General features: G+C 35.4%; 1 protein-coding gene, 1 long non-coding RNA gene and 1 pseudogene across 1 annotated transcript; 1 reads left to right on the forward strand and 2 right to left on the reverse strand.

The window, feature by feature from the left end:
- Positions 1–26180, reverse strand: part of LOC145943035 (uncharacterized) — a 176885-nt gene that overhangs the window by 118138 nt on the left and 32567 nt on the right.
- Positions 9255–10121, reverse strand: LOC145942946 (uncharacterized; annotated as a pseudogene).
- Positions 13589–19532, forward strand: LOC145943036 (uncharacterized). The gene is made up of 3 exons (XR_014426460.1): positions 13589–17501; positions 17748–17916; positions 18553–19532. It is a non-coding gene; the product is annotated as an uncharacterized LOC145943036 (long non-coding RNA).

Genomic DNA, 26180 nt, shown 5'->3' on the forward strand with positions numbered 1-26180 from the left:
TTCTTGAAACGACATTGCCGATTTAATTGCAATATTCTGTGCAGGCGCGCATTTAATGAATGCAACGAATGCGTTTTCACTTTTCCACTGCTTTCACTCTCGCGAGTGAGCCACTTTTTCCGATATCGAATGCACTCACCCCGGGATATCGTATAACTTACATCGCTAAAATTTTGCATGATCTTGTAAATGTGAAACAAATTGGCAATATTTCCAGATGAACGTTTCATTTAATTTTTTTCTTCAAACTTAATAAATAATAAATAAATATGATGTTTTTTAAAGTCGGCCAATAGAGCCAAGCGCGAAAATTAATTTTAATTTTTCGGAACAGTATCTCTTGGTTTGAGATTACTGAGTTCCATTGATTAATTAACCTCGAACTTACAACCGAAAAATAGGCGAGAAAAATGTTGGTCCGAAAAGTCGCTGAAGCTGGAATTAATAAATAATATACAGTGTTGTGTTATATTAATTATTTTTTTCCTGGTAAGAGAGAAATATATTCGCTATCTATGTTAATTGTTTTGCGTGACGGTCGAGTGGAATTGCAATCAAGCGTAAAAACAACACTGATAAAGCGTAATTAACCATAGAGTGATTTCATCTCAATGACTCTCCTTTTCCTTTTGCAACGGTTAGGCCATTAACCTTTGTAAATGTTTACGTATATATTTTAACGTTATTAGATATGATGGAACCAAGCATAACTATTTCAATTATCAATTAAAATAATTAATATTAATGATGCGAAATAATCAATATTTTTATTTTTCAGGATATATCATCATATCAGAATCTTGTTAGGCTCGGAATCTAACTTCGTTTCAAATGGTACCTTTCTTTAAACCTACTTCCTCGTTCCTTCCGTCCCGAAATTCATTTCGGTACTGCATCTCCGCGGCACGATTACTCACAGTCCCGTTAAAACCCGTTGATATCGACTCCAGAGAGGCCCTGACTAGTCTGAATCAACGACCCACTTACCTCGAGAACCACGCGTATCTTTTGCGTAAGTCTCATGTTTCGTAGTAGTCTACCGTAGTAGAATTTTGCATGTTGTCACGTGAAATGTCGTCTGATATATTTGCAACATTCCGCTGCGCAACATTGCGTCCTAAACGCGTAAGTAATGTTTTCATTCATTTGTTTAATCAAAATTCTAAAAAGCATCATAATGTTTTTCTCTATGATTTATCTCATCAAATAAAAAAAAAAAGATACAATAATAAACAATATATGAAATAAAAACACTGCTTCGGCTGTTTTTCAGTTAAGCAAATAAATAAAATAATTTTAATTTTATTTGACGCTTAATAGTCAATTACTTAATGCTATAAATTTTTGTGAATTTTCACATATTCGTGATGGCTTGTGCCATTCGCGAAAAGTGATAACGAGCAAACTTTAACTAGGGAAGCATCGATAAGGCTTCGTTACTGTTAGCCGAAGCCATTCTTTTGATTCGAGTCATATCTGACTTCAGGGTCGACGAACGCCGCGGGATTTCCTCTTGTCTTCACCGCGGTGACGAGGCCGAGGTGACCATACGGTATTTCCTTTCGGTCGGGCAAGAGCGCGGGAGTGAACGCGAGCGCGCGTTTATTGTTAGAGAGGAGGAAGAAGTAGTTGGAGAGAAGGAGGAAGGGAGAGATGGAGGAGAAGGAAGAGGAAAGAGCAGATGGAGGAGGAAGGTATAACTGTACCATCTTTCCGAGGCCTGCCAACTCCTTTCAGGGTTCACGAACCTTGTCGACCGGACCGAATTCGAAGGTCATTGCTCCAATTCCAGTTTCCACGAGGAATCCCCGCGACGCCCTTTGCGAAATCGAAATGGCCGATTACTTCCCAATTTGTCGATTAAAATGTAAATTTTGATTTCATACGTATATAATATATATTTTCTTAATTAAAAAATTTATATGCAAAAATATAAAATTTTCTTTTTTTTCATAAACGCGTACGTCAACATTACATAAATTTGATTTTATCGCAGCAAAGAGCCACTGAAAATGTATAACGAGAGAAAATGTATTTCGTTCGAACTATGCAAGGGATAAATATCAATTCATACGAGACTAAAAGTCAATTACACCAATGGCCCCTATTATTAACCCTAATTAGCGATTCTGTATATTTTTTATATTAGCTTCGACTGTTGTGGAACATGTACGAGAGAAGAAAATTTAGTTAATTACGGTCAACGCTAATCAACGTTAATAGACACGATCCTAAATCTTGTTTATTTAGGTTGCTCGGCCACACATCAAAGTATCGGTCAATGTTCGACGTAAGCACAGTCCTTGATAGAAATAGTCGTGGCGATGCGATAAAGAGCTAGCAGTAATTCGAGCCGACCTTTTGCTGAAACGATAAGGCTCATGTCGAGCGCTTCGCGTTAAGCGACCCTGAAAGTTCAAGAACGTCGGGGTGAATGGCCGCTTTCTTAAGTGATTTTGCCATCTACGCTCCGCTGCTATTCCCTTCGAGGCCAAACGTATAAAAAAAAATTTAGAGAAGATATAAACTTCGACGGATGTACAGGAAGATAAGGGACAATCAAATATATCGTGCAAAATAAAAAAATTATACGCATCATACATGTAAATTGAAACTTTAAAATATTCGTTCTTGCTTTTGAATCCGAATTTATATCCGACATCTTTATCATGATGTTATAATATTCTATAAAATTGCTACGTCTATCTCATTTTTGTATTTTTCTACAACGTAACACGGAGAAAATTGTACAGTACAAATTATATAAAATACATTCCCTTTTACAATATTTATTGTAAAGTTGGAATATAACGACATTAAGATATTTATTACAAGAAAAATAATAAATTATGCATTTGTTTGTGCATCAAAATATGTGAATAATTACAATTCGCCTTTGTGAAATATAATATGTATATAATATTATTGAATAAAAATATCGTTATTTCTCTAACATGTTTGTACAACGATTACAAAAATTATATTTAATATAAATAACAATAAAAAAGAAGCTAATAAAAGTCAAGCGCGAAATAATTAAAAAAAATTAACTCCCTAATAATTATTAGGCACTATTTATTGATTAAAATTAAACGTTTTGATTCTACTTTGGGCAAAAATTATATTATAATTTTTATAATATTTTCTCCGTGTAAACTGTATAAGAAAGGCGAAGGAAAACAAAATTTTATCGAGATTATAAAACATAAACTTTTTAATGTTAATTTCTCTAAAGAATGTCTTATGATGTCACGTCGAGATAACGTTAATCAATAAGGTAAAACTTGTGTTAACCATTCGATGAGAAGGAGAGCGAGTTCGCGCGTCGCCTCATTTAATCGACGGCTTTCAATGTCCGGAAACTCGTCATCGGATTACGTCGCACCCGCGAGGCGGCGGAAAGAACCGAGCCGGTCATTGACCGTGCTCCTTAACTGCTATATTTTCGTCATCTTCCCGAAACGCTCGCCAGTCCCGGGGTCTTTACGCTTTACGTTTCGCCGGTCGAGTAAAGCTACGTATGCGTACGTTCGTACGACGCGGCGCGCGAACGCGAGCGAAACCGTGTCGGTCATTGAACCCGACGACTGCTACACGTAAACCACGTCTCATCCTCGGGAACGTTGCACGGAGAGAGTTTATCTGGTGGGAGGTGATCATCAGTTTCGTTGCGCGTGATATCGATCTCGAAACGAGCTCGTTTCTATACACACGCGATACAATCAGGTTACACAGTTACATAGAGAATCTTTAATAAAGTTTGTTTATATATACATATTTTTTAACTATACTATATATCTATGATATATTAAATATTCGGACTGATGTTACACCTATCAATTATTTTCTCTCTCAGAATGTATTTGATTTTTTAAATACTGATATCTATTCTTCAATTATTTCTGCGAAAAATGGTCCACATACGCTAATTTGTCACGTAATGCTCTAGAATGTTTCTTCTGTAAATATATCATCTTACTGAAGCTACTTTACATTATGTTTTCATTCTGATTTAATGTGCAATAATTAACGTAGAATTAGAACGATTAAAAAAATTAATCACTGCATTTCGCGTCGTAAAAAGAATACATTCTTCCCTGCACACGCATCTAAGCACGTGAAATATAACGCGAAGCATCACAGTAACTTGGCAGAAGTATGAAACATAGAGTTCCTTGCCTGGAATTCACAACAGTAGGTCGTTGGCCCAAGAAATCATACATACTCATTCGGTTAAAGTTTGTAGACGTTGAATGATAGGAATATAAATTAAAACTAGAGAAAAGAAAGATAATAATTAATAAAATAATCATTATAAAGCTCTAGAAATTATATAATCATTGCAACATCGTGATATTTATTAGAATATATACATTAAGAAAAAATATTTAGAATAAATTTTTTATATATTTTGTCTCTTGTTACAGATACATGTATATATACTCTCTCTCTTTATATTTCTCATTATTAATTTATATATTTATCTCTTTCATTTTAGGAAAATAATAAAAGTAATTGCTAGATCTTATTAGTTTCTCTTTAAACTTCTCTGATTGTGAAATGCAACGATTCTAAATTGTAAAGTCAAGGAAAAGCGACGCAAATTCTTTTATAAATTCCCCATAGCGCATTTTATATAATATATATATATATATATATATATATATATATATATCATATGTAAATTGTATAATTAAACTCTTTTATATGTGTATATAGAATTATATACAATTTATTAAAGATTTCCTAGGTGTGCAACCTAATTGTATTGCGAATATGGAAACAGCTCGTTTCGAGATAGTAATATTATACGCATTACTCCTATTGAAATTCGCATGTACTGAATTGTGCTATCCTTTGTTCGAACTCCAAGAAGGAACACTGCGATGGGACGAGTTTGCTGCCGCCAGGAACAAGCGCTCGGAAGTAACGAGATACAAATAGAACCCCTCGCGATTGCAGCGGTATAGTAACGGGTAGAGGTTACTGCCCCCGCGCGTATTAGGTCACATTTGCGCCCGTTTCAACTGGCACTGACTTGCTCGACGATTACGTCGCTTTTGCAGGACCGCGGAACTATTGACCTCTTGTTATAACAAATCCTCGAAATAAAGCACCAAATAAAAATATATGTGCCCCAAAAAGGAGCTATAAACTGACAAATATATTATATTATAAAGCATTCATATAAATATTTATCAATTGAATATTTTTCACGTTATCAGTGTTCGCAAAATAAAAATATTAGCGAATTTATAACTTTCAATAAACTCACAATCAGTCCGATAAAAAAAATTAGTTAATAATTTCCTTAACAAAATGCTCGCACATGCTTTCACTTCCTCACTCGTTACTACATCTCTCTGCTTTCTTTTTTTTTCCTTTCACATTTACTTTTCATAGATTCTATCGTCGTGTCGAAAGAAGCATCGCTGTAGGATGCTATCAGTTTCTCTTAGCATTTCCCAGTAGATTTCGTAAAATCGATCAAGCATTGACGTGATGAGTATATAACGATAGCTGTGATATTTCTATCCGAAATATCACTATAGATTGACGCTGATATCAGCGAAACGTCAAGATATCTGCAGTGATTAATCAAATCAATATAAATTCATATCGATGTGTCGTTTTTGAAACTTTCTTTCTCACTTATCAAAAATGTGTGATGAGCGACAATATCATAATTATAATTTCATAGAAAAATAAAATTTTAGTATTTACTAGTAGCGCTTTCAAACTTTATTCTTATTTATATTAGCTTGCAAGATGAAAATTAAGATAAGATATTCAAAGTAACACAAATGGTAGTGTAAAAGCAGATGTGTTGTTTCATTACACACATGCGTGCACATGGCTGCTCCACTTTTATTCTAATAATCTCGGGCGCGCGTACGTTCGTTTCTCGTTGTACTCGAATATATTATATGGTTCAGTAACGCGGGAGCATGGAAATTGACTGTGACATAATTTCGAAACGTCACGTGATACTGGCGGGACCCATTTGTTGGTTGAACCGCGACCAACACACATAATTACACGGTCTGCCGTTCGAAAACGAGTTGGCAGTTCGTTCACCGCCGTCGATATTCCAGTCTGTATTCTGCGCATCTCTCTTCTATGCGTTTCTTATAATAATATACGCATCGCAAAACAAACAAACAAAAATTCGTCGACGTGACAAGTTGGAACAGCCCGGAAGAGAAAAGAGAGAAGTCGTTTAATTGAATAAGAATAAAATTCCCTCCCTCCCCCAAATGGGTTACATTTGTCGATCGTTTTTTATTTCACGCGGTGCCTCAAGCTTGGTCTCTCGTGCACGTGAACGAGAAGGAAATTGGGTGTCGTGGTATCGACCTCTGGCACTCTCTCGCTTCGACTCGACGCCCGCGCCAATGCCTGACTAGCGAAGCGCACTTGCGCTGAATAGTGACGAGGCCATTGACACTTGCACGTACACGCGAGTGCAGAAATAGCGTCGGCGCTCCGATGCACTCAACAGTGTCCGATGGAATAGTGGCCTTATTTATTCGAAGATATTCATCTTAAATTCTTTTCCACTTTATAATATAATTTAGAAATATATTTTCTTATTATATGTAAAAGAGAAACGCGATTTTCCGAACGTAATCTCCTTGTCACGTGGAGTCGGATTTGCAATCACGAGCTTTTCGCGAAGAGAATGATGAAACTGTATCGCGGTCTTTTCGAAGCAATAAACGCCTCTAAATGCGACGTTAGTTGCGTAACGTCGCTTTTCGTTTTTTTACGACAGAGCATCGTCCTTGGATGAAACTCGCGAACGATTAATACGCGATCAACACAGGAGTATTGTACTGTCGCGCAACGAGATTATCTTGACCAGCAGAATAAACGAGGATTGAAATTCATCCCCGAAAGCTGATTAAATCGCGATCGATCGATGATAACGATGCATAATTTTTTAAATCGTTTTTTTTTGTCTGCACGGATTGCGCCGTTGAATCGTTTCCTATGCTGTCAAGGACGCCGTAATCGCGGGTCGATATCGACCGCTGCGTGTTTATCGCGAATGTGTTTCAGCGTACAAACGACCGATGCTTTATCGCGAATGGAGGGAAGAGTGTTATGCCGCGTATAACGGATGTATAAAGACACACGATACGCGCGATCACCTGTCGTCGGCACTATCGCGGCGAGGGTGTCGTAATTACCAAACTAAAGTCTTAGCTATACAACGATACCAGCTCTCAGCCGTCCGGTATCCGATTTCCTGTTATTCCATATGACGAAGAATCCCCCTGACACCACGTGACACTGACGATCCCGATATCATCCGATTGTATATTCGCACGTACATGCGCTATCGTTTGATATTTTTAGCCTTATCGATCGACTTATCTACGCTAGGAAAATTTATGACGATCGATCGATCAATTGAAATTCTTCCGAAGGAGAAAGTCCCTAAGAATTAATTTAAAATGTCACAGACTGAAAGCGAACTCTAATTGAAAGCATGATAAATTTGATTTATAAAAAAAGATGCTCGGAATAAAAAAGGAGATTAAATATTTCGCGTATAATTAAATATATACATATATGTATATATATTTCTTGCGTCCTTGGTGCGACTGTTGCAACAGGTTAACACGCGATGGAGTCCTTTACAGTTATTCGTCGTGGCTGCAGTTCGTTGCATCGTAACGGAACTCCAGTTCTTCCGCAAAAGATCAGTATCCGATCGTAGTAATTACGTAATTGCGCAATTACTACGGTTGCGAAGAAGCGTCGCTTTGCAAAAAGGGAAGAAACCTTTATCTTTCACATGCTCGTTGTCAGGCGTTAACTTGTCAAGGCCTTAGACGAGCGATAAAGATAAAAATTTGCATAATATGTAATGTCATGTGTTACATAAAGAGAATTAGCGTGTGTGAAAGTACCTAATTGCTTTGTAATTATCGCAATATTAATTATTTCACTGATAATTATCATATCAAACAGAATCAAAAAATATTATTTATATATTATATTATTATATAATTAATAATTAGCTTTTTTCTCTTTTTGAAAAGATATTTTAATTCAACATTTTTTAAAGAGTCCTATCAAGTTTTTAAATCTCTTGTTAATGTAATTAAATCGATCAGCGTTATTGTGTATATTGTAAAAAAACCTACATCACCATACCCGCAAATAAACCCGCGATACAAGTGGGTCATTATGTTGAACACGTTGGTCAAGCGCGTCGAGGTGAGCTGTCGAAAAGCCCTTCGAGGGGCGAGTCATCCGGTGTGAAAGCGCCGGAAGTCACGCCACGTAACCCAGTTGGGCGCGTCAAGGTCTAAAATATTCACCTTAAATAGCTCTAATTATCATCCAGACGGGGTAAACGAGTACGTGTACACGAATACGAGCCACAATAATTCTGTTTCTCTGTTGCAAATATAGCACGATATAGAAAAAATATAAAACTTATATTTTTAGAAAAATTATTGACGATTTTAATAATAAGGAAACAATGTAGTATTATTCCGTTTTGAAATTCAATGAATAAAATAATCAAGTGAATCGCGCGATTTTTATTACAGTAATATTCGGAAACAATGAATAATCACTTTTAACGACAGACACGTGGACGGAACACGTGTTTGAGAGAAAAAAAATACGAACGTAGTTTGTCACCGGCGTTTAACAGCTATAAAAAAACATACTTGCGATCGACTCATCTTTATGAGTTCGACGATGATTAGAGGGTGGATGAAATAGCGGTCTCTCACATAGAGAGGAAAGCGGAGAGAACGCGAAAGCTGACCTTGCGCGTTTTCAACGATCCGGCTAATAATAATATAGCGGACGTTATTCAAGTTCGGAAACGCTAGGTTGCGCGTGTCGGAATCCCCCGTGTCCCTCTTTATTCTTCCTCCTCCTATTCTCTTCTCACCTTGGACTTCGTACGTTTACTCTATTTCCTCTTCTTCGAGTATTCGAAATTTTATGTCGAAATAACGAATGACGACATCAACGTATATGATAAGATAAAAAAATGAGACAAGAGTATATATTTATTCCATTGCTACACTCTCTCGATCTGATCAATGGCACTCTGTGTGCGATTCTGACAGCTAACAATCTCGCTCTCTCTCTCTCTATAATATCTTTATCGTAATACAACAAAATAGATTGCAGCGTCTTAATTAATCTATGTCGCGCCACGACTATAAGCTCCTTTTCTATCTTTCTTTTCTCGCTCGTTATCCGCGATTCCTTCTACTTCGTCAGCTTCTACGTCGCCACACACGTGTCGCTGCGTTAAGTATTTCGCTAACCAAGGTCAGAGATAGCAAGTTCGCTTCCTAGAACCAGGGGGGTATCGCTGATAACCAGCAGTGCTCGTTCGAGATGACGACTCGTGACTCGAGATACTCAGATTATCTTTCTTCGCGGAAAACAGATCTGGACCAAAGAACAATCTACGCATGTGTGAGACCGATAATATTTATAATGAAAATACTAGACGGATTACTAACATTTTCATTCAAATTTTATTTCATTCCAGAGTGAAGATTTTAAACTATGTATCGTAAAAAAAAAAAAAAAAAAAAAAAAAAAACCGCGTTCTCCAAATATATTAGCCAAAAACGCGCCATTTATTTACATCACCGGTGCGACAGCTCGAATTCCCGATGCATTGTCGCGATATAATATATAGGTATATATATGTATTTATCTTCCGAGCGCATTATTATTCATAAATATAAAAGGAAGGCTGACGCACGGTCGCGGGAGCTGCACTAATCGTTCGCAGTCGGTCCGATGCGACCGCAGCCTCGACGCCGCGCCGTCCGATAACGAGGAAAGATTATGTTCAAGGACAAGGCCGTGCCGCGTCGCTCCGCGTCTCGCCTCGTCTCGGGCGCGTTCGCTCGACTCTGCCTCCAAACGACACGAGACATTGCGACAAATCCGCGACGCGGAGATATATACGCGTGCACGTAGCAACATGCTGCGCATATGCGTGACGATACGACATTGATGTGTGCGCGATCGTCCTTGTGATGCCGCCGCCGCTGCCACCGCCACCGCCGCCGCCGCCGCCGCCGCCGTCACCAAGTTGTCAACAAGAACAAACTGTCAACCAGAATTCCGAAGTACGCGTTCGACGCTCGCGGTCTTTAAGATATGCCAAATTCTATGACGTCTCTTAGACTACGATCGAGAAGGTCGATTACAAGGAAGAGGGGAGGTTTCCGAAAAAGCGGGAACGATATATATATACTTGATATAATTTGGTCAAATATTGAAAAGAAAATTAATAATTTTATATAAAACGTAATTACGTATGGCAGACTTAAATTACCGGTCCAATGTCGCGAAAGGCAAGTATACCCTAAAATAGCAGCGGTTTCTATTGGGTCATCTCACTGCCGAGCTTGCCCCCCAATTTGCTCTTCCTACTTGATGTCTCTAATTTTAAGCGAGTGTGCGCTTACACATACACAACACTAGTTTGCAGCGAGTAACTTTACACTCTGTGTAAACTAGTCATAACACGTAACCGCGCCTCCCTCGCAACAGTGAGTCGAAACTCCTCGAAAACTAAAACTGTCGCAAGGACGAAGACCGAAGGCGTTGGACTGTTTTAAAGCGTACGTCGGTATTCGACGACCATTCGACCTTCGACGTGATTTCTGGTTGAAAAGATCGAACATCAGCCCTGGCTTCTATCTATACATAATGCTGACATAATATCTATACGCGATTCGTTATATTACGCACCGAGAAAAATTAAATGATATTTGATGGTCCCGAGAGAATGAGTTTTGAATTACGCGAGATAGCAGCAATTTCAATAAAATGAATCAGAACAGAAGAAATGAATTCATTTTGAATGTGCAATAAGTTCTTCGAGAGATTCGAAAAATAAAATAGCAAGAGAGCAGAAGATAAAAATCGAAAAGTGACGTCAAAAGTGGAGCAATTGAAAATGAAAAATTTGATTTTATTATTATTATTGCAACTCTTGTTTGGCAAGTTTCGTCGCAAACAACATTACATAAGCACTATACAAAGTTTATTTAAGAACTCGTATCGGTCTTCCGCTGCATGTTTTCTTGTCTCATTCTCATTATACTTTGTGAATTTCGAAACTTTATTTCTCGTAATATACGCGCATATATATGCACGGAAGATAACATATTGTCCAGATATTTCACAATTTTAATTTTTTTTTTAATTTAAAGACATTTTGTTTAATTATTCAATGAAATAGAAAAAGAGAATCACATCATTAAAAATTATAGTTTTGTCAGATTCGTCGTAGAAACTATTATGCTCCTCCTCGTAATTTTTTCTTATAATAGAATCTATAAAACTATTAGAAAACAACATGATGTAATCAATGTATTTGCATCTTGTAAAAAAGTAATTTACTTAAGGATATACAGTGTATTTAAATTGAAAAAATTAAGCTATCTCTCAAAAATATTATAATACGGAAAAAAACTATCTCTCGCGCTGGACCACAAGACATTTTCGGAGATATTGAGCCATCGATATCACAAGAACTTTAATCAACCTCTCAAGGTTAAGATCGCTCGAATTTGTACTTGAACTCATCTCGCTAAGTCACTTAGAGTATTATCGTCGGTCTTGATAAAAATGTATACACGGCAAAGATAACCTTCCTCATGCTCGTAAAGCGCAATCAGGTGAATTGACTTCTGCTCGGATGTATCCGTTTAGAAACTTGCAATGCGATCGATGTAATTCAACAGCAAAATACATATCGACTATTCGACTAGTATAATTGAGTTTTATAATTACGCGTCAAAAGGATGACGCGGGGAAAACCGCCTATATTAAAAAGAATTATCTGTTTATCTCATTTGATCGTAAATAAAAAAAAATGTATGTGTTAAAAAGGTATTACAAAATGTGAAAAATAATTAGCAATATATAATCCTGGAATTCTCTTATCGAGGAAAATCCGACTTTATATTAAATATCGAGATGCTGTAAAGTGAGATGTTACAAATAAATCTATAAACCAATTAAACTCACAAATGATAAAGATTGCGCGATTTCTCAAAGCCTGAAATACGGGATGCGCATATTTTTACCGGCATGAAATCAACAGGATTTTCCCATCTTTATTGGAAAAAAAAAAAAAATATAAAAGGTCGAAAGAAGATTGGTTTTTCTCGCATTAGTCACTTGCAAATTCGTTCGGTACGATGTCTCGATTCATCGTAATTTTATCGTATATACATATCGTATACACGTATCATATAAAACATTCGTGTGTACACGTGCGCGTTTTTCTCGTGCCTTCCTCTCCTCTCCATTTCTCGTACTCGTTATAGGAAGGTTCCACCGGCAGAGCCGACGAGTGTCGGTGGCACGTAGTGCTCGATGCGACGTCGTACAAGGACAAGGCCACATGGTCACGGGCGGCCGGGGCGGACACATGTCGTCGTATAGATATATATCGACTACTAGTCGTGACCCTCTCCTCCCACCCCCCACGTCATCATCGACGTCGCTCCGCGCGATCACCACTACTACAATCGACGGTATATGTATACCTATATGTCGCACGACTAAATACGAGAGAAAAAGAGAGAGAGAGAGAGCGACCGACGTATGTGCGCACGTCGTTTGACCCTGCGTCGCGGTCTCGTGGATCTTCAGGGTCACACGCAATACGGCAACACAACAATGATGGTGACCCTTTAACCCTCTTTAATACTAAACGAAGGTGTAAAGAGCGGACGACGAAGTACGCATCTCCTTGAGAATTTTTCGGATATCTTAGCATCTATTAACGGAGTCATTCCATTTAAGATTAATTAAGCCGACTGAATAAAATAAATAAATAAATAAAATAAAATAAATAAAATAAAATATTAATATTGGCTCTGATATAAATTTGTATAAAATATCGGTATAAAATCGGTATAAAATATTTAAGCATAACTTTATCATTAGAAAATCGTCACACTATCACACGGTTACTTCAAAGAGTTCTCATCTCAAACTTATTGTTATAGTTTGTTCAAGATTTATGCGCATAACATTCTTTCAACTATTTTAAGTACACGCAATTACGTGTAATGTGTAACAAATGTATAATTTAACAATCGTATAAGACCTATTACCGTAAAGCTACTTTGGGGACTGTGACGATTTTATTTCGTCACGTTTCTTTCACGTGATGAAGGCTATACTCGAGATTAAAATGCCAGCAGAAATTACGAGAAATTAGACTACTGAAGTATTTTGATACGCGAAGTTTAGAATTTAGAAGCTATATAAATTATTGACTTATTGCCAAACTCTAGATCTCACAAAATCGTATACAATGTTTTAGAAAACGCTTCTACGTAGCTCTTCTATCACGCCTGCTCATTCAAAATATCAGCTCAGTTGTACCACGCAGAAAATATAACAAGGTGGAAAATATATTACGTAACACACATATACACATATATGTACGTCAATACACACATGTATTTAGATTATTTGTTTTTATTATACATCTGTCGTCATTCGTTGACGAAAGAATATTTTTAGAAGAATATTGAAGCGATTTTTTTTACATATTTTTCACAGTTCAATATAAAACCGAATATTTTTTTTATCAGCAACGCGAAGTCCGAGGTTCGAGTGAAAATAGACCCGGAAATGGTCGAGATAAAACATAGGGCACGCATACTTTTAACCTTGACTCGCCTTATCGCAAGGCCAGCTTTCGGACACGCCTAGTGGAAGAGGTCAATGTGGCATATTGCGCCACTTGGTCACGTTGATTATTACTTGTGCTTTTAGAGAGATTACTGTTCGCGTCGGTAGAAAAAATGTGTAAAATGTATAAGCTACATTCCAATACAATGCTTCTGAGACAATTATAAGAGATGCTGTTGATGATCGATTAAGAATAACATATTATATATATGGTATAAATTTACTGCTAAGATTCTAAATATAAGTCTCATTGTTCGTATTGTGTGGAAAAATGAATGCAGAATGCGGCATCAATTATTGATACTTGGTAAAGATATCTACATACTGAGAATGTTATTAATGTTTCATCATCGAACGAAGCAGAAAATAATAAATTACTTCACGTTTAACGGAAGTTTCTCTCTTTCATTTTTTTTTATATATATATTTTCACCTTTATTTATTTAATAATATAAAACGTTCATCGAACGCAAGTTTTTGCAATCCTGGCGCAACGACGGTGCGAGAAACTGCAATCTCACCTCGACTCGCAATGCCAGCCAACGACCTTGGCCTTGCCCGAATAAGACGCGGCCTTGGCGGTCGATCGATGCGACTATCAGCCGGTGCAAGTGCAGCGAGAAGGGCAGGAAGGGGGGAGGGGGAGGGGGAGAGACTGGATCTGAACTGGTTCTCACGTATTCCCGGTTTAGATCACATCGCGTGCATCAACTGCGACGATCAGTCCGAGCTCAGTCGTGCTACAGAACTGTGTCACGTGTCACATTGTCATCTTTTGAGCTTTGATCCTTCACGTAAATCGCGCGCGCATATCGCTTATACTGCGCTCGCTGCATATTGCGCAGCTTGGCAGCAGTTACAAATTCCGGTGGGGCAAACACCAGTTTCAACCGGTGGACGAGAAGTCCTTTGAGAATTCGACAAAGTCATTTACAATATTTATCGGAACTTTATATTCTTTATCGATGATGCGATAATAAAGATACAAACACACACAGGCTCGCGATGATATGATAATAAAGATACAAATTATTTACGGTGGCATCAGGGAAAAGTGAAGGACGCGATCGCGCTTTAAAGAGGATTGCTCAATACATCGAGCCTCTAATCCGATATTTCCAAAGCAACGATAAATATTAACCTTATATATCGAGCATAGCTTTGCCGTCTGCAAAATTGGAATTTGACGCGTCGAAAGAGAGCAGCTGATTCGACAGAAACGTAAGAAAAGTGCGAGAATATACTCGCGATCTCGGGAAGAGACTCACACCGACGAGCATGCGCACCCTCGACCTTGGTACGAGGAAATAACATCTCTCTGCGACTCTGTCGAAAGATTGCATAATGTTACGCGAGACGCGGCGGCATAATTCCGCGTGTGTATATATGCACGCTCCATCGCCTCTGTCCTTTTTATTCTTCCGCGCCCGCGCTCGTCTTCTACGCAGACGAACGCGTCGTATATACCCTCTGGACCACTCATTCCATGACGATAACTCTGAGGTGACATACCAATTTTTCTTTTCAGCCGGACGGAAACGAATAATCTCGTCGCGATGAATTAAAGAGACGCTGTTCGTATCGCGCCGCGAAAACACCGACCTCGAGGAAATGGAGATATCCGGCGCGATCAGTTTTGTAAACTTGTATCGGCCGCTTGCGCAGTCAATGATATTATGGCAACATGTAAGACGACGTGACGTAAGAGGGGAAATGTTAAACTAAACTAAGTTAAAAATAAAAATTTATATTTATATAGATAGTATAGAGAAGATAAATGAAAACTCTTGTGTCAAAAAGAATTGCTCTGATGATGATGTCTGCTACTTAAATGTAAGAAAAGAGGATGTTGTTCTTGTCGCTGCTACGTTAACGTCTAACTGTTGAACTAATCCTAATTTATTTTCGACATATACCGTCCGCGCACGCATCACGCATACATTGCGTGATACGAAAACACGCGTTATTAGGAACGCGCGTTAATTATTTCCGGCCTGACGATCATTCGATCACGGACATTCGTTATAAATGTGACCTTAGATGAGGCCTTGGATGCTCCGCGCTAAATTTTAAGAGTCCGCCGCTTTAATCAGTTGAACTTTGCCGCGCGTGCATAACGCTCGTGTCACAAGAAATGTATGTACATACAACATGTGCACGATGCATCTGATAATAAATTACGAGGCATTCAACAAAAATTCAACATGTATAGTTAAAAAAATTTTTGATTCAGGTAGAAGGAAATTTTGTCAAATAACTTGCGTTTTAATTGTCGTCACTTGTACCGTTAATTAAAGACCGTCAATCCTTTTTCATTGACGCGATCGAGTCTAACAAGTCAGATATCTCGTTGGTTATTTGTCGAACGACCTCGCTCGTACATTCGCGGTCACTTGACGTCAGTTGATGCAAATCGAGCGCCGACTTATCGATTCCATCTCGCGTCATCGCACGATGGATCGCCACAATGCAATTTACTACAAATAGGTGTTACCGTAGAAGACTATTATACTATTGAGAATCACTTTGTTGAAGCGTAATCGCTCGCATACCATCGCTATAGTCAGCGTAAAACTGGCAAGTCAATCGTTACATCGTAATACAGAGTAACAAAACGCGGACTCACAAACATTATTGACTCAGCAAAAAAAAAACTGATTACGGGTTTTGAATAAACAAAATACAGTCTGAAAAAGTTCCGACAAATATTTCGCAACTGTATATTTCTCGAACTGCTAGTCGATTTTAGATATCACATATTATTTAGATGTGCTATCATAATTTATTTTTTATTTTAACGAAGTGACAGACATTTTTTCCAAAAATGAGTTTCCTATGTGTAGCTATTAGCAATAACTTTTACTCGCGAAATACGACATTACTTTTAATTACGGGAAAAACTTTAAACGCTATGAATGCGAGGAATGAATTATGATAGCATCGATTAAACGTTCGTAATTTTTAGAGTTTCTCTCTCTAGCTATAGTAATGCCATATCTTGCAAATAAGACTTACTGCTAAACAGCTACACATAGAGAACTTATTGCAAGAAAATTCTACTGCGTTATATCTTTTCACGGCGGTATATATTAGATTCTAACTTGAGACTAGCTCACTACGCGTCAAAATGCTAAATTCGATCTACTTCAGCTTACAAACGGAGAGGCTTTTCTATATACATACAAGGTTTCTCTACGCAAGTTTCAACTAAAAAATGGGTTATGCTGAAGTCACATGACAGTAATGTCTGCGGTTGAAAAGTCAAGGATCCGAAACCTTGTAAAGTTTGTTGCAACTGTCCATATCGCAACTGTAGCGACGTTGCATGATTGATGCGTCACTATAACGCAAACAAGTATATTAAAAAATCGGAGTTTATTAATCGAAAACTATTAAATCTGGAATATTATAAAACGCGCGGTTTTTATATTTAAAAAATTTTCTAATATTAATCATGATTTATTGGCCGTTCACAAAACGAAGATTTTAATTTTACGGAATGTGCTGGCGGTTTAATATAAAAATTCGTATAAAAATGTATATATCTGTTTAGATTACTTACGTTTCATATAATATTCTACCATTTACATTTATCGATTCGGTTAGACGGCCGAATTTAAGTTCATCGTTTTAGGACGATAAGAGACAAGACGACATTATTCTCACTGAAAGTTTGTATCCTTGACACACAAAAGCTATAGCGACGTAACCCGGGCAAAGGGGCCGTTCCGTTTGCGAATCAAATAGGCTGAGACAACAATGCCGATGCATAAGATGAAGTTCGTAGTTTACGATGACCCCGAGACCACTTTTTCAAAATTTAGTATATCTTGTGTTGAAACATATCCGGTGTCTGATAAAGAAACATAAACCAAAAAAAAATGTAAAATATTTTTTAAAAAACGTTTTATCGCTTAAGCCATTTACAAAAAAGTGCCAGTTTGCATCGAAGAAATTTTGTTTGACAGAAAAAATCATTTTTAGATAGATATCTATTATAAAAATCTGGTTTTATTTTATTACAGAAAGCAGACACTGGAGTATTTCACGAACTAAAGCAGCATTGAGCATTTCAAAAATTCTGGAACTCGTCATTTTCTTCAGGGTCATCGCGTCTCGGCCCCTTCACTTCCGTCGATGACTAGCTATTACTGGGTGGTTCCTGATCTTCCACAATTTAAATTATCAAACAAGGTAACAGTATTACGCGGGCGTAAATGTCACGAAACTAGAAAGATATATCACCATGAAAGAGACTCTTTAGTTAAGCCTATTTTTAATAATAATAATCATTATCAACATCATCGGCTTTATCAGTCACATAGTGAATACATTGCTTTAACATAAAGGACAATAAATAAACTTCATTTTTTATACATTGTGCGAGCACTTCGTTCCAGAAAGCTACTATAAAGCTAGCGGGATCAAGGTTGCTCTGCAAACAAGCGCTGACTTTTAGCTACATGTTTACGTGTAGATACTCATAGCTTATCAGACGTTTTAGTATACAACGAAATTAACATTTCAATCAACGAACTATACGCGTAGAATAGTATGACTATAAATGAGACTTACGGCAGAATGACCTAACTTTGCTCTATATTTCTTTTATGTATTTTCCCCCAACTTTTTCATGTAAAATAGATTTATGTAGAACAGAATATATTAAAGAATATATGTAAGTGCGTGTTAAAAATTTTTATTAAGAATTTCAATATATATATATATATATATATATATATATATATAATTTTAATTATTTAATTAATTTTAATTAATATATACATATATATATGCACACATATATTAAATATATGTCTTATATTGCAGCTTGAAAGTGATTTGGAGCAATGTTGTTCGAACGTTTCTAACTATTACGATAACTAAATGGTATGAAGAAAATCGGCAAGATTCCGTCTTGTGGAAGCAAGATTGCGTTATCGTGTTATTCCGCCAATTAAAATCGATCGTTCGACATTTGTTGCCCCAATAATTCAGAGAACCAAGACGGATTCAAGGCTACGTGGCGCGTTTGTTTAAACGTACAATACGACGACTCGCATTGATTTCCGACGACGATTCTTCAAGGTTAACCGCAGGAATGCGTAATGCTAATATCGTGTATGCGTCTTCAAGGGACAATAAAAAATTCATTACCTCTACGATAGACGTAAACTAATCTCTCTTGACTTTTATAGAATAATTAAGAAGATTAATTTTTTGCCGTTCGACTGTCTAAATTAATTTTGTCACCTCTAAATCCGCTCGCAATCCAAATCTCCGGTCAGGTATTCGTAACCTCGGATTCTTGTGTCCTTCATATCCTCAGATTCTAGGATCTTTGGCCCATTAGCCGTTCCAGTATATCCAGAGGGAGACGTTTCTTAGTCCGAGAGTCGACCGCTATTTTTAGACGTCATTGACATTTGCACGTAGACACGTTCGGCCGCACCGTGCGACGGGATCAAGTTAGTCGCGAATTGTCTTGATCGTCGGGATTCGTCACCGAGAAAATTTAGCTCCGAAAGATAGCTTCAGAATTAAATTTCTTAAATTGAGAAATAAAAAAAATATGCATTCTTTATCGGCGATTATTCGGTTAAAAAATGTGCTCGTTCCTGTCGTAGACATTTAAATTGGACCTCACTTTCGATCGATCCCATCACTACTTTAGCGCCCTCTCGTTCGCGCACATTTTCGCTGGTCCTCGCCCACGCTTACCCTTCAGAGTACGCTTCTACGGTCGATCGGGCCATAATAATAAGGCGGAGGATATAAATGCATGCTTTCTCATTGTTCGAGCTCCGGGTGTGCGGGTGTTTTCGCGATATTTTTGGTGTCCTCCGTGACGGGGACGGCCGAGAGAAGCGAAAAAAAAAAGATGCGGATGCATCGTGTTTTGCAAAGACGATTGTCTCGTTTAGTCTCGTACATGTTCGACGCGTAATTTTCCAAAAAGAATGAACGCCTAACGGTTGACAAGTTTACGATCACCATTCTTGGCAAAGGTCAAGACCTTATCTGCGAAAACTCGAATACGAAAGAAAAAAAAGATCTAGGAATAAATTCTTAAATATACCTATTCCATAAAGATATTATATTTTCTTTGAATGAAAATTATCTATGAATCTAGACCAAAAAATTACGAAGCTCATTATATGTACTTTTGCGTGATCACATTCAATTTGTTTTTTTATATTTGTAGATAAATTATTCTATATAAATATTCATATCTAGACTATACACACATTATTATATATACATATATATAATACAAATGTACAGTTATTTATTATTAATATTATATTTAATATTATATTTATCATTATATTTATCATTAATGTAACAATATTATATTCTTAATATTATATGATATGCTATGAGATTAAGTAATTTTGTTAATAACGTTCATGTTATCTTAATGACATTAATAACCGTAAATTTTTATCAATCATATAAGCAGACTAAAAATATTCATTCGTTTACATTCAAGATTTAAAATAAGCTCGTTATCGGTTTAGATTCATATAGAATGATATGCGATAGCAAGAGAAAGAAAGTTTCACCAACTGGCTGGCAGCTGTTGCGATTGTTGTAAAACTACGGTGTGAGTGACAGTATAACACATGAAGAGAGAAAGAGAAAGAGAGGGGGGGGGGGAAAGACGAAGTATAATCTACTTTACTTTCACCGAGCCTTCATGATAATGCGGATTTCCGACAGTGAGAGTTGTATTTCGCCAGTACATTTCGCACCTCGGGGAGAATCAATTTTCTTTTTTTCTCAGAATAAATTTGATTACTATCTTTCCTCGCTATTTCTCATTTTTTGATATAAAATATGTTGCTATTCTCAAACGTCAACTTTCAATGCTATAAAGCAAATTCTATTTAAAATGAATTAAAAATTTAACATTTTTATCTATGTCAATTTTTTATATCTTAATTTCAATTTTTTATTTTTTTATATTAAAATAAATTGGTGTGAATCAAATCATTCACTAAACTCGAGGGAAGTGGGACGTGTAATATCACCGATAAAAGAGGCTCTTTATCAGCTGTTGATTTATTACGATCCACGACTCGTAAATTTCTCCGAACGTATTCCATTAGATCAGTGACAGGTTGCGAATCTAAAGAAGCGAGAAAATCTTGAACAACATCGCGTGGAACCCTAATCGATTGGCGCCCTTGACACGTGCTCTGGTTACCCGTGGCAAGTCAATGCCAGAATAATTACAAGCGAGAATCTACAGTGGCGAAATGGCTTGGAACGAACCACTCGCTTAACCTTATTAAACATCATCACCAAATATACACAATATTCATACGCGCGCGATCTAATTGTATGGTCTACTTATTTTATTTTCATTTTGCGAGAGAATGCGATAAAAATATAAATTTGTATAATATTTTTTCACAAAGACTAATTTCTTTAGCTTCTCCCCCTTTCTACTATATTATTCATTATAACAAACTTTCATTATCTTTATCTTTTAATATAATTTTAATGTTACGATTTATTTAAACGGTAGCAATAAATTCCTTCAACAATATATATTTTTTGTAATAGATTAGTTATGATATATACAAGTGTTTTATATTATGCATTGTAATCTAATACGATTGCCATATAAATATTAAGAACTTGATATCGCGATATCGGGGGATGGGACTTTATTTATTACGGCTCACCCTATAACACAATCAGACCTTTGGCACGTGCCAAACGTATATTCCCACACGTCGGTCCACAGTGCCGGGATAATTACAATGTTCCGTGCGGTTCACGGACAATCGGAAAGCGCCCGCGACCACTCGCCCACGTGCTGTACACGTCGTGAAATTCAAAAGCGGTTGTTCACGTGGGCCACATGGTGTGTGTCGTCGCCTCTCACGCTTTCACAATGTGTAACCACCTTGTTCCGCATCGACACGGTGGGTCGTCGCCCTCTCCGTATCATCGTATATGCAGGTTGTGTAACACGAACCCAAACAATATGTAGGTCGCGTCTATTTCTCTTGCGCTTTTGCCCACCTCGATCTATCTCCCCCGATTACATCAACAATCGGCGCGACCTGTTAGTCGAATAAAAAAAAATCGTCAATAAGATAGTCTTCTCTTTTATGGTTACGACTTTACTCAATTGGACGCTGCGTATTCGCGTTCTAATTATTCTGCTCTTAATGCTTGACTGACAATATCAATATCGATTACAATGAAAAATTAAATTAAAATACATACAGTTGTCGAGTTACATAACTTTTATACCAGTAACAAAGCTATCTTTTTTTTTTAACAATGACATTGACCAATACTTAAGATAAGATATTGATATTTAGCAGTCAGCATCCATACTTGAGCGAAATAATATTCCTATATATGTATAATAAAATTTATTACCAAAGATGTCCGCGCTATTTTTAGTTTTATAATCACAATCTAGCTATAATTATACATATAATTATACGATCTCATTAGCTGCTAATTTATTGCCCCAACTGTAGTATGATATCTATTGCACAAATGCGTATCGTTTTCAATTAATGCGATGAAATCCGTGCATACACGGCACATCGATACAAATGACGTCGAAAGATAAAAGCTTGACCTTGTCTGGCGCAAAATTGATAAGAGTTGTAATTCACAATCGTAACTTTGGACTACGCGTGTATACAACTCATATATACATATGTATATTACCTTGAATCGATTAATTTGAAATAAATTTCTCGAAATAGCTCAGAGATTAATTTTAAAATATTCAGCCACGGATATTAGACGATATCAAAATTTCGCAAGGTTCAAACTTCAACGATTCGCGACATCATAATCAAATTCGGCGCTCGTCTAAAGTGAAAAAAATTTCAGAGCTAAATTAATAATAAGATAAAATATTATAAAATGATAATTATATATGAGAGAAAAAACAGTGGTAAAGATATTGCTGGAATCTTGTTGAAGTTAGGAACTTTATAAATTAAGAATTTTATAAGATATGACAAAATAAAAATATAATTTTTATAAAGTCTTATAATATATAAATAAATAATTATAATCTAGAATCTAGAACAAAGTGTTAAAATATTTTATAAATATTTCTATATAAAAATATATTAATTATTACACATATTTTACTGAAACATTTTAAGTATTTTAAAATAAAAAACTAAAATAAAAAATCTATCCTATATACATATATTATATTTCATAATGATAGAAGATGGATTCTCATCATAGAAATAAGTGAGTGATTACTTTTACAGTAATAGTAACTAATAATAAATTATAAGTTTCTTATCCTACACGCGACTGTTCTGCCGTCGATGCCTCCCGAATTTACTCTTTTGTGGATTCTTTACTACTTCATGTCACTCACTCGCGAAAACACAGATAATTAACTCGCGAAGTGTTATAAGCACGCATATTTTATTATATTACAATTAAAAAACACAAAACTAACTTATTCATTCAAAAATTATAAGTAGGAATTACTTAAGGGACTGTAGGAACTAATTAAGAAATATAAGTAAATAAATATTATACATAATTAAAAAAAAGTATCATTTTATTATTTCTCGAATTATTTGCAATGACTAAATTTCTCGAAATACTAGGAGATGCCAAACGCGATCATTTTCTATGAACAATTGAAGATTATTAGCCCTTACATTTATTATCAGCCATTACATCATCACAATAATTAATTAACTCCCGCGATTAACTCGTAAGCCGAGATATCGTGATAACGGCTATTTAATTAATCATCAAATAATATATTTTGCACATATTGCGATCCTTATAAATAATAAGTTATATTTTTTAACGATGGAATTTCTTTAATGATATTAAGTCAAATATATATTTCGTCTCACGCTTTGAATTTTGAATTTAGATAATTTAAAATTCAATATACATATATAGAATTTTCTATTCTTTAATGATTTCGGTATATTGTCAAAATCAATTATTGATAGTGGTTGTTTTTTTTCAAATTAATGGCTAATTAAAACATCATAAAACATACAAAAATATATAAAAAAATTATTGTAAACATATTTTATTTCTAAATCCCGTAAAATATATATACGAATTAATAAATATATTATACCTTTCTATTGCTTGAAACAAATGGCCATTATCACAATACTTTGTATGTGTATCGTTTATCATAGAAATTAATTGCGCAAGTTGATAACTGCGCTAATTCTAATAATTACAAAAAATAATCGTATTTTAAAAGAAAGATATGAAGATATACGGAACGATTTACGTCGATATACCTGCCCGTTCGAGTGTCGTCGAATGTCAATAAGGCCACGGGTATGTAAACAATAGCACGGTATATACCCCACAAAAATGAGCGCTAAATACTACGTAAGGCTTATTTCGTTGCAAATACGAAAAATTTAACAGAATTTTTGTCTTGGTGGGGCGGCTTGAGCAGCGCGTTATTATTGACATATTTTTATATTATCTTTTAAAATGCTATTATTTCTTGCAATTATTGGAATTAACAATTAGTAATTTTCACAATTAATTAATTTCTACTGTAAACGACACGCAAAAGTATTGCTGTGATTATTATTTGATTCAAGTAATGAAAAGTTATGAGACAGTGTTCATTAATAACATTTATATTCCACGAAATTTATGCGTTAGAAATAGAATATGTTTACTGATTTTTACTTGTATATTTTCGGACGATTTATCGTGTTTTAATTCATAACTCGATTCGCGTAATTTCACATGGTATCATTATGTTTTTTTTATTCTAATTGCTCAATTTAGCGATTCTTATTTCGACTTCTCTAAAAATAATGCGCAAATTATATTTAAATTGATGAAAAATTCTAAGCGCAAGGCGAAATACATATATTCGATTTTAACATCATTAAAGAAATTCTAATATCGTTAAAGAATATTATTTATTGCGCGCTCATAAAGATCATAATACAATGATAACTTATAATTATTTTCTTTATCGCTTCGATTCTTATTTGAAATGTATAAATTGCATGAATTACATGCTTTCGCAAACACCACTGTACAGATATCTCGGCTTACGAGTCAATCAACAAGAGTTATATATATATAATTGATTGTGAATGGGTTGATAATCTCTAATTGTTCGTAGAAAATGATCGCGTGTCATGTCTCCTAATATTTTAAAAGATAATCATCGCGTTATTTCGAGAGATAAAATAAGACTAGTGTCTGTAAATTTGGCACCGTATTTTACGAATTTCAAAAAAATATTATAAGAGTTATAATAGCACTTTTCATAGTTCTACAGTTCCTGATAAAAATTTAAGAAATTTTCTTGTTAAAAATGATAATATAACACGCGTTTTAGTATTTTTAGTACTTTAGAGAGAAGATATTAGATTCGCGAAGTTAGCACATTTTTTCAATGTTAAATTATTAATATAAGGAATGCAGAACTTTTTAAATTTTTATCAGGAATTGTAGAACTATGAAAAGTGCTATTAAAATTCTTAGTATTTTTTTTTAATTTATAGAATGTCGTGCCAAATTCACAGACACGCTTTCTTCAAATTATGTATTTATTAATTTATGTTACATAACGCGCGACAGTAAAATTGTTCTATATAATAATGTATATTATTTGTTAATAATCAAAGTAGCCGAAATGCGTGGTATTATATAAATCTGCCCGCGCGATTTTTAAGTGGATCGTTCGCTTTGTGTAAGTTTTCGCATAATTTTTCTGCAATATAATAAAATGTGCATAACATTTAACATTGAGAGTGCTGTGTAAAATGTCGCGCGATAATCATATTTTATTGATACGCACGCGACTTATCAGTTTATTATCCATATTTTCGCGAGTGAATACCATATGAAGTAGGAAAGAATGAAGAAAAAAGGAGAAGCCTGAAAAAACATCAGCTGACGATTAAACTCTCATATTTATGTGATTGCAAGTGTATTAGTAACGTAATTTTATAACATTAACAATCCGTGGGATAAACAACTTATAATTTATTTATTATTTATAAAAGTAATTGCTCATTTATTTTTGCGATGACAATCTATCTCTTTCATCATTGTGTAACATAATACAAATAGAATACTTAAAATTTTTTATTTTAGAATACATAAGATATTTTAGTAAAATATTTATAATAATTAATATTTGTATATAGAGATATAATATTTATATAAAATATTTTAACATTTGTGTGTTCTAAATTTATAATTAAAATTTTAATAAAGTTCAGTTGGAAAATTCAAAGAATATCAGTTTTGCAATCTGAACGCGCAAGTTTCAAACGTTATAAACATATGACATATTTATATATGTATTATACTCGTGCAAAATAAAAGCACGGGTCGCGAATGATTACATGTGTGAGATATTTGTATATTTGTTACTTTATTATTTTATCTATGAAGCAAACTTAGTTTACGAAACATGTTGATGTTGATGCAAT

This window comes from Prenolepis imparis, unplaced genomic scaffold (genome assembly GCF_030444845.1).
Source record: "Prenolepis imparis isolate NDT839.2.m4 unplaced genomic scaffold, iyPreImpa1.0 SCAF_11, whole genome shotgun sequence".
Lineage (NCBI taxonomy): Eukaryota > Metazoa > Arthropoda > Insecta > Hymenoptera > Formicidae > Prenolepis > Prenolepis imparis.